At 44.2% G+C, this 13330-nt stretch overlaps 2 protein-coding genes across 2 annotated transcripts in view; one reads left to right on the top strand and one right to left on the bottom strand.

Annotated features, from left to right (window-relative positions):
• CHRM2 (cholinergic receptor muscarinic 2) overlaps positions 1 to 13330 on the bottom strand; it is a 418009-nt gene that overhangs the window by 109448 nt on the left and 295231 nt on the right. The window lies entirely within an intron of this gene.
• PTN (pleiotrophin) overlaps positions 2560 to 13330 on the top strand; it is an 88208-nt gene continuing 77437 nt past the window's right edge. Inside the window, exon 1 of the mRNA XM_083462115.1 lies at positions 2560 to 2893. The gene's annotated coding sequence lies outside the window, so the exon portion shown is untranslated. The remainder of the gene's footprint in view (positions 2894 to 13330) is intronic.

Here is a 13330-nt window from a genome sequence, read left to right as displayed (position 1 = left end):
TCATATTGGACAGCTTTAAAAGAGGATTAAGTCGCATTCCTGGAGGGTAAGGCAATCAATTTCCCAGCAGCCATGATGGCTATGTTCCATCTCCACTGTCAGAAACAGCATGTCTCTGAATCCCACTTGCTGGGCATTGTATGTGGAGAGTAGGGCTGCCCATACGTCCAGATTTCCCCGGATATTACCGGGATTTCAAAGGTAGAAGTGACGTCAAGGGGGAATTTCCTTAAGGCGGAGGTTTGTCCTGGATCTTTGGCAAGTAAACCAAAAATCACTTTGTCTAAAAAAAGCTTGGGGTGTCCTGGTTTTTACTTTTTGAAATATGGCAACCCTAGGAGAGGGGAGTTGTATTGTAGTCAGGTTCTGCTTATGACTTTTATCTGGGCATCTGATTGGACCAGAGTGCAGGGCCTTTGGCCTAATCCAGCAAGGCTCCTCTTATGTTCCCTTCCACAGATATTTTTGGGTACCTACCTCATCCCTTGGAGGACTAGCCTACTGGAGATGTTTGAAAGAAAGTAGCAGATTTCAGATGAACACTTATGCTAGCTTTTTCTATCCTTCTTCAAAAGAACTCCATCATACCTCCCCTTTTACTCAATGAACTGCCTCAGGAAGGCTCAGGCTTCATAGTCTATGGAGATTTCCCAGCATGCCTTATTCTTGACCGATTCTGATCCCCTTTTCCTTGCAGGCTGTTTTCTCAGTCTATTTGAAAGTAGGGATTTGACTTCGGCAACTTTTATCGCTTACCTCTCCTCCCCCACCCTCTCCTTAAAAACATCGCCTTTATACATAATCCATCTGAAACTGAAGAGCTTGAAGGAAGCCCTGAGGGCAAGAATCAAAACCTAAGCAGAGGAATGTTTTGCTTTTTGCCATCACCGGCGAACAAACACTTTTTCTCAAGGAGGTTTGGCTTCACTGGTCCACCTGCTTGCCCAAGCAGGCGTATTATGTAGTCTCTTAGGAGTGGTGAAATAAACTGAGACAGAACATCAGGTGTTGAGTGATAATCAGGCCAAATCTTTATTGAGGTTGGCATGGCAGTTGGGTAAGGAACAGTTGTTCTGTTGGGGCTGGGAAGTGCATAGCCCCTTCCCTGGGGGTCTCTGAGAATCGAGTTCTGTTGTGGTGTGAGCCAAGCCTCCAGGATCTCACTGGGTGACCAGGGTGAGAGATTCCTGCCAAGCAGAGGCCCTAACCCAAGCTTACTATTTAGTATTTCCTGCCCTATGCCCTTTCCACCCATGGTTCTTACCAAACCAGCCAATGCCTAATACAACTAAGCCGTATTTCACTGAGGGAAAGGTGGAAAATGCACCAACCAGAGGCCAGTTGAGGTTGGAAAGAAGAGATATCCTTTTCGGCCCTGTCAACCAGCGACTCAAAAAGCTCAGTGACAGGGAGACCCTAACCCAAGGGTGGGTGGGATGTTTGCAGGGCAAAATGGGACTGAAGTCTTGTGGACGAGGCCTTTCAAGGCTAAGAATAATGCTTAGCACATGCCTGAACCTTGCACCCCAGATGCATGTCGTCAATTGTCTTCAATGCTGGCGGTTTTTCATGAGGACTTTAAACACCAAGTGATGTGGAAATGTGGAGAGCAGAACTTAATATAGTGATACCTCGGGTTAAGTACTTAATTCGTTCTGGAGGTCCGTAATTAACCTGAAACTGTTCTTAATCTGAAGCACCACTTTAGCTAATGGGGCCTCCTGCTGCTGTCGCGCCACCGGAGCACGATTTCTGTTCTCATCCTGAAACAAAATTCTTAACCCGAGGTACTATTTCGGGGTTAGCGGAGTCTGTAACCTGAAGCGTATGTAACCTGAAGCGTATGTAACCCGAGGTACCACTTACAGATAGGTAGCCGTGTTGGTCTGCCATAGTCAAAATAAAAAAATCCCTTCCAGTAGCACCTTAAAGACCAACTAACTTAACTAACTAACTAACTTAGTTGGTCTTTAAGGTGCTACTGGAAGGGATTTTTTTATTTTGACCGATGTACCACTGCATCTGAAAAAATGAGAAGCTGAGGAAATCTGAAATTGGCAGAATCACTTATCCCTAATTGTTGGCACTGGGCCCTTGTTTACAGATGTAGCTGTTGTGATCCTTTGTTCGTGTATGTGACTAAAATTGCAGTGTTCACCTGCGTAGACTGTTTGTTCAAGCTGTTTCCAGCTCTGATGAGCTTTGGCAAAATGCACCTCGGCCAGCTGTTGTGAAAAAGTGCTGACTTTTTGCTACGGACTGAGCAAAAAGGGCTTGATACTCACTGGTTGCGCAAAAGCTTACAAACTGATTGGGTGCTTCCTGCATCTGAAGTTTCTGAGGAACTGAATAGTATCCTCTTACTTTCCCTCTGCACTGACTGAAGCCCCTTGAAAAAGATGTCATTCCTGATGGAGAGTTCCTCTCCGATTCCCCCCCCCTCCCTGCTTCCTGCCTTTCCATCGGTCTTGGTGGGAGAGACTGCCCCTTGAGTGACCTGCTTTTAATAAGCTTCCCAGTCAGATCACATGAGGGAACTGTGCTCTGCTCTCTCCCCCCCCCCTTCCCTTTCTTTTCTCTCGCTCACTCAGTCACTCACAGTCTGCTCTCTCTATAGTCAAAGCAAGGATCAGGTTCCCTGCCTTGAGTAGAGAAATTCTGGGGGGAGAATTGAAAGAGGAAGAGGGTAAACTGAGAAGAAGAGGAGGAGGAGCAGAGGGACATTGGAAAGAGGGCAAAGGAAGAAAAGGAGTCAATAATTTCGAGACGGGGAGAAAAAGAGAGAGAAGCGGGAAAGTGCTGCATTTGCCGAGTGAAGGTGTAGCGAAAGCTCAGAAGTCCTCACGGGGGATTGAAGACTGTTTAACAGAGACGGGAGATTTTGCAACTCAAAGTAAGTACAAGTGGATTTGGTTTGCAAAGGCTACTGCTTGATCTCTCTTCCCCCCTCTTTTCAGTGTAAACGGGGATTGATGCTCAGCAACAGACATCCTTAACTTCCAATGTTTCCATGGATTGAAGAAAGTTGATGGGGGAACTCGGAGTGGCTTCTGGATGTGTGTTTTGTGTTTTCCAACAGAGCGAGGGAGCTGTTCCTTCTGTGTAACAATAGCAGTGTTTGGTATTCCCCAGTAGAAGTTCACACTGAGTGCCAAATTATATGAGCACCATTCATGAATTTGTTGGGTCCTAGATGGGTGGCATGATGATGCACTGACCAGGCGAACCAGTTTGGGTCGACTCTGAGCAAATTACAAGGGGCAAAATGTGTGGGGACTTTTCCTGGTCTTTTCTCTCTGGTATCTTCTGCATTAACAGGCTGTAAGAGAAGTGTTAGAAGTGGAACGAGGGCCCAATTGTTCCCCTTGGATTCCTCCTGTTGTTTGAGCCCTGCTAGTGTATTGAGATGGGATGAAGGAGAGCTGAGTGACGTGCAGAAGAACCTGTTCCTCCACATCTCTTCCCGTGGAGAGTGTGCGCTCTTGTACCCAGCCATAAGCAGAGGGGTGGAGCTTTCCATATACTCTCATCGGTACCAGCTAGTGTTGGTCACTTTTCCTTCCGCTCCATTGGGTGAAATGACATTTAGAGGCTGACGGGGACAAGACTGCAGATGGTTGGATGCCAAGTGAAGTTTTCTAGCATAAAAAAGCAGCAAAAAGCTGCTTCTGCAACCCTATTTTCAAGAATCTAATTTAGCGGGAGTTTTACAAGGATGTTTATACAATGCAACTGTCACGAATGGGATGTTTTTAAAAGCTGCTTTTTTTCCATGCCACATCCGCTTCCCAAGCTTGAAAGAACTCAGGGTAGTGTGTATATGTGCGTGATTGCTTTTTTGTGTTTAAATTTTATATCTTAACTTTATTCTATGGAAGCTAAGGAGGCACCATAAAGAAGTATGGACAGTGTCCCAGTGGCATTGACCAGACCCAGGCTTGCTGAGGTACAACATAGTTGCCATCTTACTAAACTGTACCTTCAAACTATTCACTGGTGGTTTGATTGTTCAATTGCAACACAGGGAACCCAATTTCACCTGTAGTGTTAGCAAAGCAGCAAGAGACTGGGCATCTGACGTACTTCCTTTTCACCTGCTATAGGAAATGGAAATTTTATATTGTTCCATAGAACAATGAGGATAGGATGAGAAGAAGGTCCAAGGAACGGAGGGGCAGCAATCACACAGTCTTCCATGGCCTCATTAACGTTGGGCTTTTTGGATTTCCAGTCTTCCATATGCGGTGCTGTTCCATTTTATTCTCCCCACTAGCTTGTGAAGAGAACTAGGCTGAAAGATGATGGCTTAACTAAGGCCACACAGTCAGGATATGAACCCAGGACTCAACTGAACCCTCTGTGCCAAGGATGGGGAGCCCTTGGCTCTTCAGAATTTGCTTGACTTCAACTCCTATCAGCCTCAGTCAGACCAATGGTTGAGGATGATCATAAGAGTCCAACAACTTCTCATGGGGATCCCCATTCTTGTTGTGTGTGGTACATAGAGATCCAAACAACTTGAGAAAAGGCCTGCTGGATCAAGCCCAACACCCACCTGGCCCAACACTCTGTCCTCACATTGACCTACCAGATGCCTAAGGGAAGCCCACCCACAAGCAAAACCTGAGTGCAACAGGATATCATCTGTTCTGGCAAGGGGTTCAATGAGGTTCCTAATGATGGTGAAGTTAAAGGATTTTAAGCAGGCCATATAATAATATAATCATGATTTTGTGATGATATATGATCATACAATCATGATAAAGTCAGGATAAAGTCAGCTCAAGTAGATGCCACCCTATGGCAAAACTAGTTGTGTACTTATTTTTAAATGTTTCCTTAACTGCATTTTAGAATAGTGGTAGGTGTTCTAAAGTTTCATTGCCAAGCAAAATCAGTCAAATGACCATTCACCCTGTGGTGCTGATGCTAATTAAAGAGAACTCTTCCTCTGGGAGATCAGCTATCTGAACTGTGAATAATAAATGATGATGCAACAGTAGACCAAGATGGGTTGGAATTAGATCTGGCTGCTCTAGATACCCCAGCCTGCCCTTGCCAAACCCTAATCTTAAAATCAATTTTTAAAGACCACCTGGGCAACATTCCTGCCACCACTCTTGGCTTCTAGGCTGCAGTAGCTTTTATTAAAATTAAATATCTAAATCCAGTTTTCCTTAAAAAATACTGACCCACTAGTCTTCACTTATATTTAAATCTGGCCTGCTGTTTTAAAATTGTATGCAATGGGATCTGAGAATTTGGATTTAACTATAGTTTAAAGCTAAGGCATCTGCCCCATCTCCACTTCTTTTCCATCTCTCGCCATACATCAGCCTTTGTCCATCTGATGCCATCCCAAAATTTGGACTATAACTCCTACCAACCCCAGACAACATGGATGGGAGTTGCAGTTTAAAACATTTCAAGGGCACCTTGCTATGCGCATGGACAGCTCTTTCACAGTGACACTAACTGCAGCCCATTTTGGCTTTGGTCAATGCACATGAAAGTGTACAGAGGCTGTTCAAGTGAACCCTACTATGGTCACAGTTAACACAAGGTATGAGATGACATCATTGACACCAGTGATAATCAATGACATGGAGTGTCATATTCTGAACTGATCTTACATTACACTTCTGCTTTAGTTAAATGTTACTGGGATCCAGGGGCAAGACACTTGGATTGTTGTTGGCCAACAAGGGGAGCCAATGTGGTGGCTCCAGATGTTGTTGGACTAGAATTCCCATCAGCCCCAGCCAGAGTAGGTAGTGGTCAGGAATGATGGGAGTTGTAGTCCAATAACATCTGGATGATACCATTTCAACTGCTTCTGGGTTAAAGTGATGGTGGTAAAAAGGTGAGAGATGAGGCAATCACTGGTTCATTGGCCAGTGCAAATCTCACTTTGTCACTCTTCTATGCGAGAGTCTGCTCTCTGTATTCCTATGGTATTATATCCCCCTCAAATGGGCACTCAGTTGTCTCTCCCTTCACCACATTACACTTTTCAGGGTAATGTAAGTGAAAAAGAAGGTTGCCCAAATTTAGAAAGGAAGTAGGGTAACAAAGGGAAGGGAGGGAGAGATGATGTTAGCCAGGGATGAAGGGCAGAAAATTGCATTACAAATAATCAGGGGAAAATGCTGTCCTCCCCTGAAGGCTGAAAGAATGGGAGAGATATGTTGGTGGGACAAGTGTTACACTGTTGGAGGTGCCTTGGCTCCACTGACATAGATATTGCAAAAGTGCTGTTGGGCTTGTGGGCCAGGGGTATGTCCCACATCTCCAGCTCTTTTGCTTCCCCAAACTATAGTGGTCAAACTGTATGCTAACCCTGTGGCTGGCATAGTTAGTTGCCTTCGGCTGCATTTAATGGGCGCGGGGGGGGGGGGGAGAAAATGCTGCCCCTTACCTCCTGCTCTGAGCATTACAAAAGAGCAGGTCAATAGATTTGGCAGTAGCTATATCAGTAGATCTCCTCCACCCTTGGCATAAAGGAAAATTAGTTTTGCTCTGCTTGGCTGCAATCCTATACCCAATTAGCTGAAGTAAGTCCCATTGTGCTCAGTGGGGTTCACCTCTGTGCAGGGTTGCAAGAATTCATTGTTTTTTGTTCCACACTGTTTTCATCACATGCAGGCCTGCTTCCGTTCTGTTGCAGTTTGTCTACGTTATTTGTCTTGCTGTCCACTGTGGCAAAAATTATGTTGTCATTATGTAGTTCCACCCCATATCCATTTCAACTCAACAGAAACACAATGCAAATGCAGAAAAACATAATCAATTGCATATCATTTGTGCACTGAAAGCAACAACAACATCCAATACTGATTGTATTCACTGGATGGAGTTCTGTTCTAGACATGGGACAATAAGCAAACAATGGCAATTTCCGTTCCTGTTTCCATTTTCATCAAAGTTCTCTAACATTCCGATCTCTGAGGAGGCATGCATAGGATTGTACTGTTATGCTTTGGTTCAGCTGAGAATGAGGACTGAAGAATTAGGCCAAAGGTGTAATGGAAATAGTGATTTTTGAAAAATGTACCATCGATATGTTGCTGTGGGAAAGATAAAAGCCTGAACACACCCATTCTTGCTTGCTTGCATGCTTTGTTTTATTTTAAGAACACAAGAAGAGCCTGCTGAATCAAGTCAGTGGCGCACTTAGCCCAGAATCCTGTTCTCACAGTGACAAGCCAGCTGTCTATTGGAAGCCCACAAGCATGACCTGAGTGCAAAAACTCTCTCCCCTCCTATAGTGTTCAGCAACCAGTATTCCGAAGCATACTACCTTCAGCCCTGGAATGAGAATGTAGCCATTGTGGCTCGGAGCTTTTGATAGCCTACTCTTCCATGAATGTTTGTAAACCTCTTTTAAAACCATCCAAGTTGGTGGCCATCACTGTGGGAGCAAAGGCCGTAGTTTAACTATGTGCTAGGCGAAGAAGTTCTTTGTTTTCTCTGTCCTGAATTGTCCAATGTTCAGCTTCACGGATGTCAGCAGGTTCTAGTGCTAGAGGATGTGTCCATTTTCTCCCCACTTTGCATAATTGTATGCACTTCTATCATACCGCCTATTAGATGCTTTTTCTCTAAACCCCCAAATGCTGCAACCCTTGATGGCTTTGGTTGCCATTTTCTGAACCTTTTCAGATTCAGTGGCTGTGAAGAGATCTGGGGAAGCACATGCACACAGGGGTGGGGAGGTAGAAACAGATTTTCCTCTCACAGTGAAAATCTGAACTGCGTGAAAATTCAGTGGTGCCCTAATTCCACCATCAACCCACTGCTGCCATGTGAGAAATCTGTTATGTCTGGAGCGTCAATCCCAGAATAATAGGCAGGTAGGATTTTAGATTGTAGCAATCTGACTGGCCATTGGAGCTGTCCAGTCTGGCCCAGAAGGGAAGTTTGAATCAGCCTATCAGGTGTGACCTGGGGTGTGAACAAAGGATATATAGCCTAGGGTCTGGGGGGGTCCAGACACACACAAGCACTGACAGACACACCCAGTGACTGACTGTTTCTATTACAAACTGGAATAAACGCTATGAAACTGAGAATTCTCTCAGAGTATATTTCAAAATCCATCTAGACACTTTGTTAGATTCAATTTAGGAAATGTTGAAAGAAGTGCTGGTGTGGAAAGAAGACCCCTGGACAATGAAGCACACAGCAAAGTTTAAAAAACAAATAAATCTCAAAACTAGAAGGCTTGCATCTTCAATATGTGCAAAAAATAAGGAGAGTTAGCACAGGGTTAGCCAATGCAGTACCCTATAGATGTTGCTAGATCACAACTGTTACCATTCCTGAGCATGCTGGCTGCGTCTGATGGGAGTTTGGAGCCCAACATTTGAAGAGCGCCATATTGGCTGCCTCTGAATTTAGCACACAGGAAGGCTTCCTTCCCACCTTTGCTTCCATAAAACTCAGAGGAGCTGATTTCTCCACTTGAGGTGTCCGAAGGTGGTGGAAGGAAATGCCCTCTCTCCCTACTTTCATCTGTGGCTGACCCTACAAGCTGTTTTCTTTCTCTGCCAGACACATGAGAAGTGAAGAAGATTCAGTGGACCCCCTGGGGAATTACCCCTGAAGGCTAATAGGATAATGGAACAAGTTCCATGATCTCAGCTAAGTGTGGATTTGATGAAACAGCAGAGAGCTCCATTTAGCTATTTGGTAATAACATCACTCTGAAATTATGGTGGATCAATATGGATAAATATTAAAAAGCTTTGAGGAAGCGGAGGGAAATAGAGAGGAAAGTATTGAGTTTCTGTCTGGACTTTTCTACGGACAGAGGATGCACTCAAGGAAGACAAGAAGCAACAATGGAGTCAGGGGCTGTCCTCAGTGCAATGGCAACTGATTAGGGTCAAACAGTGCCCTTTAATAGGAAGATGAATCCTGAGATTTCCTTTCCTTGGAAAACATGTCACCCCAATGAGAATTACATTGATTAAATTACTAACAGGTGATTATTAGTTTTGCATTTATTTTGTTGAGTATCCACAGTTACATTTTAAGGTCAATTTTGTGAGGGCAGCTAAGAGTGAGGGAGAATTCTTTTTTCTGCAGAAAACATCATGATCTTCTAAAATTATTAGCTCTGTGTGAACCATTGTTGACCTTCATACTCCTCAACAAATATTATTCCAAAGGCACTAAGGTATATCCTACTCGGCATTAAGTAATGTGCAGTATCATAGAATTGTAGAGTTGGGAGGGTCATCTAGTCCAACTCTCTGCAAAGCATACGGTCCCCATCCAGTTTGAAACTATACTAGACCCTGCTTAGCTTTGCAGATGTGCTGGAAGTTTTATTGCTGCACCAGACCCATTAACATACTAGCCAATTGAACAGAAAAAGATGTATAATGTTGTACATAAGATCCTTCTCAGACACTGTGAGACTTTCCAGACATTACAAGCAAAGAGGATTGCTTAAGGGATTTAGCCTATGTGGATTCTGATTAAGGATGGAGGGAATTTAATTCAGTTTCCAAGTAACAATGAATTTACCTAATCCATACTCAGGGGCAAAGGAAGGCGTCATGACACCCAGGGCGGGCATCACAATGTAGGGTGCATGTGTGGTGTCGCTACGTATGACACATGCGCCGTACGTAGCGACGCCGCACATGCGCTGTGTAGTGGTTTGCCGCTGGCACCACTCCAGCACCATATGGACGGTGCTGGGATCCCTCCGTCGCCGCTACAGCCCCGTTCGTGGCTGCAGCGGCGAAGGAGGGACCCCGGCACCATCTGTACGGCGCTTGAGCAGCAGCGGGGGCAAACCGCTACACAGCGCATGTGCAGCGTCGCTACATACAGCACATGTGTGCGACAGCGCACATGCGCTGTACTTAGCGGATTGCTGCCAGTGCCAGGATCCTCTGTTCGCGGCCACAGCTGCGAACGGAGGATCCTCCAAAGGTGGCTGCAGTGGCGCGATGGCTGCTCGTGCTGCCGTGAGCCCCCACGGGGTGATTTCTTATCTCCCCCACAAACATGGAACCAGGGGCATACCGCCCCCCGTTGCGATGCCACTGTCCATACTGTCCAAAGTACAAGAACTGAAACAGAGCCATCCTGCAAAATTTGCGCTTCTCTGAATTTTGCCTTGCAGTTCCCCAGCCAAGTAATCGACTGCACTGTACCAGAACACTTACATTACTGAAAATAACAATTGAAAATGCATTATATATGGGGAAATTGCTTTCAAAATTGCAAAACTGCATGAGATTGCTTGCAACAAATATATATAATAAGCAAAATGGTATATAAAACTATGTAGATTGGGAGAAATGTGTCCTAAAATGATGTGCAAATGTGAATAACTGAACCTAAGATGAGGTGGGGGTGGGGAGAACTGATGGAAAACAAAACTGACATATTTGCCGATCCTTAATTCTGATGCAAACTAACCCAATCTACACTTCTGGGGTTTGTGCAGATCAGACTTTAGTTGTTCGCCATATTTTGCACTTCTAGAATGTGCCAATACAGTGATCAGCATTTTTTTTTAAGTATAAGATGTATTTTTAAAAGAGCATTTTAAAAGAAAATGCAGCTAGAAATGTGTTTCTAACAGGATAGAGTGGACTTGCGGGAGAACAAATACATTTGCAACACTGATGATTTGTCCAGCCTGGCAGACAAGTGCCGTCAGCCAAATGGGGAAGCGGTATCACAAGTGACTTGATTGTATTGTCCAAAGCTGCTGTGAGCTTATGAAGATTGTTGAGCTTATTAGAGATAAGTTTGTGTAATGAAACGGAAAACTCCAGCTGATTTTGTGTTTTGTGTGTAAAACCACCATTGTTTAGGATCATAGGTCTTTGCAGACATCCACTGTGTATATCACAAACACACAGCTGGGGTGGGGTGTGTTGCAGTGACCAGCCTGGACCCTGACCTATCCTGCAGGACTCCCAGTCACAGGAAAAATCTGCCCAGGATCCTGCACACAGTGGGTCTGTCATTATGATCCCACTGTCCCTTCCATGTTCAGTGGAATGAACATTTCAGAAGTAGAATGGAAATGGCCGACAAGTTATTCCAACCTCAGTGTGTTAATAAAAGATGGCTGTTCACTCCCCCCACTACAAAACCCTGAAGAAGGAAGTCTACCATTTTTCTGGAGAAACTGTGGATTTCTTTCCTCATTGCTTTTCAATAAAACTGTATCTACACTTAAATGTAAAGAACATGGCATACTTCATAGGACTGTCAAGTTTCAGAAAATAAGATTGGTATGATACAAATGAACGCTCCACAACATCCAAATTCTCCTTCAATGGGAATATCAGGGAGAAGTGTACTATCCTACTGTTCTCAATGTTCCAGACTTCCGTGGAAAGATACGTTTTTATGTGAGGAAGCATTCTAACTGTAGTCCTGCCCTTCGTTCTAAAATGGTATCACCCAAGCGTAATTCATCTGAATAGTCTAATATGCCTTGGTTCCAATGGTCAAATATCCTTGCCCTTCAAAAGCATATTTTCCAAAACGTGAATCTGCTTCTCTGCTTAAACCAAAGGAGAGAAAGAAGCATATCTTTCTGGTAAGGTTATCATTATTTCCTCTAAAGGTAGGCAAGTATTTTCTGCTGGAGAATATAGTTTCAATTAATGGATTGGCAATATGTTATTAGCAGAAATATATGTTGTATGCATGGGATTCATTTTGTGACTTTTTATCTCCAAGAAAAGCATACAGCAATCAATATGTGATCTGGCATGAAACCAGGACACTGTAACCTAACATGCTCATGCACATAATTCCTCGTGGGATTCAGGTGCCTTGCTAGTGCTTGACCCATATCTTTTGTGTAATTGCCTGGGATTTTATCTTCCTTGTCCACAGGGAACTAGTAGCCTTCATGATCATTCAGTTTCCTGGTTTTCTCTCAGCCACTCTCCAGCTTGAGCACGGCGTGTCTTTCTCTTTCCATCACCCAGCCACCTTGGTTTTATCTGATCTTCCACTGTGCTCTTAAGCTCCGTTGTTGACCTCAATTTTTGATGGCATGGTGTCCCTCTGCATTGACCTTTTACCTATTTCACAAATGCATATGCCACCTTTCAGTAACAATTTCTGGGGCAGTTCTCCAAGAAACAATAAAATCAAACACCTATAAAAATAAAACAAAACAGCAACATCAAATAATAATAATCTGATGTTTAAAATAAAAAAAAAAAACATCCCTAGATATTACTAGCGGATATATCAATACACTTCAGCTGAGGGCATCAGAAAAACAGTTTATGATAGGGTTGTGCAGCCCATCTGCCCCAGCAAGGATGGCCAGTGGTGAGGGAGGATGAAAGTTGTCCAACAACATCATTTGGTGTAGTGCAATCACACCTTTTGTACATGTAACTTTTGAAGTAAGCAAAATAGCTCTTTTTTGCATGCTGGCTTCATTTTGTATTTCAGAACAGGATCAGCGCAAAGAGGTTCCAAATATATACAACAGATGGATATCTCCAGTGGATTTCTTGGGTGGGTAGGTGGATTCAAAAGTGGTTCTGGAGGATGTGTTATCAATACTGGCTTTGGAAAGTGGCGTATCTCTCAGCTGGAGTTGTGACACCCCTAGGTGCTGGGCCTAAAGGACAAGGTGGATACAAATATCTCAGGTAGTTTGGCTTCTTCCATGCTCTTTGTTTGAGCCAGAGCATAGGGAAAGGGCTAGATCATGGGTAGGCAAACTAAGGCCCGGGTCCCGGATCCAGCCCAATCACCTTCTAAATCCGGCCAGCGGACGGTCCAGGAATCAGTGTGTTTTTACATGAGTAGAATGTGTGCTTTTATTTAAAATGCATCTCTGAGTTATTTGTGGGGCATAGGAATTGGTTCATTCCCCCCCCTCCAAAATATACTCTGGCCCCCCACAAGGTCTGAAAGACAGTGGACTGGCCCCCTGCTGAAAAAGTTTGCTGACCCCTGGGCTAGACTCTCAGCATCTCTGAGTGTACCTCCCAAATATCAAGTCTTGTCAGTCAAGTTCCTCCCACTCCCCTCGGTGTGGGATTCAGATTTCTTGCTACTTATTAAGGTTTTATCTATATTTAGTACTATATACTCAGGCCATTGTGTGGTGGACGCACATTTGATATATGCGGTTTTATCCAACACATGCATTTTGTACTGTGCCCTGGTTTCGGCTGCACGTAGAATGCATCGTTGACATTTCTAAGTGTGCTGCAGGCTGGCGTAATTGCAGCTGTGACCATAATGTGATCGTAGCTGTGACAGCGTTGGGCTATTTTTCTCCAAGGAAAGAAAGGAATGAAGGATGGATGGATGGATG

Source organism: Podarcis liolepis (assembly GCF_965112155.1).
Source record: "Podarcis liolepis genome assembly, chromosome: 10".
Taxonomy (NCBI): domain Eukaryota; kingdom Metazoa; phylum Chordata; class Lepidosauria; order Squamata; family Lacertidae; genus Podarcis; species Podarcis liolepis.
This window is presented reverse-complemented; position numbering and strand designations above follow the sequence as displayed.